Source organism: Rhinopithecus bieti, unplaced genomic scaffold (assembly GCF_001698545.2).
Source record: "Rhinopithecus bieti isolate Rb0 unplaced genomic scaffold, ASM169854v2 scaffold_648, whole genome shotgun sequence".
NCBI classification, from domain to species: Eukaryota; Metazoa; Chordata; class Mammalia; order Primates; family Cercopithecidae; genus Rhinopithecus; species Rhinopithecus bieti.
In genome coordinates, this window is record NW_016803107.1 from 310,877 (window position 1) to 313,678 (window position 2,802).

The window sequence follows — 2,802 nt, forward strand, 5'->3', positions numbered from 1 at the left end:
CAGTTAGAAGTTAACATTAGAGATACATAAGGAGGTTCATGAGATGTGGATTCTTCCCTTTGATGCTGCCTTCTGAATTGAGGGGAGCTCCGTGTTACTGTTCATCAATAATGACAGCACAGAATCTGCACCACTGTGGCCAACCAGACACCCAATTAACAATAACTTTAATACCTGAGCCTCCCTACTCTCACCTCTCACTTTATGACATTGTGAATGGAGCCAGACCAAAGGGCTCCAATGATTTCCTAATGAGAAAGGGTCAACAAGGAAACTTTAGGAGTCACTAGGACTGTGCGATCCTTATTTAGTACATCAGGGTCCAGGATCACTCCTAAAGAATAAGATATAGTATAACTCCAGGTTGAGAATTTAGGAATTTAGAAGCTAACTCACAGAAGGAGAAGTAAATAAACCTCATCAGAGTTACGTGTCCTCTAAACTCTTTACTGTGATAGCTCAGTCCTGCCAGGGAGGAGATCAAATGAATGGAAAAACTAGGGACTCAGTCAGGAACAGGTTCTCTGGTTTCAGCTCTGCCATTTCCTGGCTTTGCGGTATTGAGAAAATTACTTCCTAAGTATTATGATATATTTCATATGTACTTTTAAATTAAGAACATAATTATTTCTCCATACATTCCAGGGATTAATTAAGTTAATGTGTTTGAAAGCTCTAAGATCTCAATATGGTCTTCAGACAGGTTTGTTTGGAGATGACAGTGTTTGGATGATTTTGTATATATATACACATACACATAAATTATCTTAAGTATGGAAAGACATGGAAATAGTAGACCTATATTCCCCCATTGAAACATTCAAACATTCAGTAGGCAACCCCCGAGAAGTCATTAGCCTCTTAGTTAATAAAGATCCCACTACTAACAGTGTGACTATGTACTTGTTTTATAAATTTATAGTATTTCCTTGGCTCCTCTAGACATTTGAGCTTATGATCCCTATTATGAATTCTCAATATCCCCCTCCCCCACTTTCTCTCTCTTCCTCTCTCTTTTTGACACACACACACACACACATATAAACATACACACACACACACACACAGAATAACATTCTGGTTGCTATCCTGGAGAGCTTTGTTTAACAGGTAGATCAACCCAGAGATTTAGCTTTTGCAAGGCTTTTCCCGATCTGCAGTTTTATCCACCTTCTGTGTATCACTGTCACACTTTGTAACTATACTTGCTAATACTTTCTCCCCTCTGTGTGCTGTTAAGAAATTTTTTTCCCCTTAACTTATCAGCCAAGTTAATGTGATTTGCAGAGGGAGAATAGGACCCTAGACTGGCCAGGGGTATTAATAACAACCACTATATAGTTGAAGGTTTTGACAGAATTGGTGTGGATTTGGCCAGTGTATAGGAGACAGTAGGAAAAAGGAGAGAGCAACTGAGGCTCTGCTGTGAAAGAGAGACAGTTTTCTACTACCCTGATTTAGCAGAGTAATAAACACATGGAGGCAGCTAGAGGAGTTGGGTTTCAGTTCAACACCCACCACTGACTTATAAAGGGCCATTCAAAGGTGCTTTCCACAGGCCAAAGTTGCAGCTTTCTGTCTATAAAATGAGGTGGAGTTGGGAGAAGATTAAAGAAACTTCCAGCTGTAAAGATCTTTATTCTGATTAATCATGCATATAAAGTTTAAGTACTTTTTTTATTAGTTCTACATCGTTTATTGAATATCTCTATGTTCCTACATTATGATACAGACATTTTACTGTAAGATAAGAACTGCTTTATTTATGATAGGAACAAAAGACATACATTTATAAAATACATATAAATATATTTAACTTAAGCAAATAATTTTATTGGAAAATGGAAAAAACCATTAATGAAACACTTTATCATATACTCTTGCATGTGAAAACTTATCACTAATGTTTATTTTCTTACATTTAACCTGTAGATATAATTTAACACCTCCTAGAAATCCAAAGCTTTCATTTGTTTTGTGAGATGGGGTTTGTTTTACATCTCACATTAAGTAAATCACACTATAAAGCTATAATAAATAAGTGATATGTTGTCATTCATAAAAAGAGCCTCAAAGCAAAATGTATACACCTACACAACCTAATGACCAGCAAGTATTATAATACATGCTGTGGTGGTGAGCACCTGAGATTTTTTGATTGGTATACAGTAAAAGTGAACTAAGAGTGTTAGTACACTGTGTATACTTATATATACACACAGATGTACATTGCATATTATATATATATACACAATATTATATATACATATAATTTATAATATGATATGCATAGTATTTTGTTTCAGTGGGAAAAGGAATGTATTTAACAGGTAATTCTGCCATTAGTAAATACCCACCTTGATTAATAAAAATTTAAACTTCTTTTTTTTTTCTTTTTTTTTATTATTATACTTTAAGTTCTAGGGTACATGTGCATAATGTGCAGGTTTATTACATATGTATACTTGTGCCATGTTGGTGTGCTGCACCCATCAACCCGTCAGCACCCATCAACTCGTCATTTACATCAGGTATAACTCCCAATGCAATCCCTCCTCCTTCCCCCCTCCCCTCTCCCCATGATAGGCCCTGGTGTGTGATATTCCCCTTCCCGAGTCCAAGTGATCTCACTGTTCAATTTCCACCTATGAGTGAGAATATGCAGTGTTTGGTTTTGTGTTCTTGGGATAGATTGCTGAGAATGATGGTTTCCAGCTGCATCCATGTCCCTACAAAGGACACAAACTCATCCTTTCTTATGGCTGCATAGTATTCCATGGTGTATATGTGCCACATTTTCTT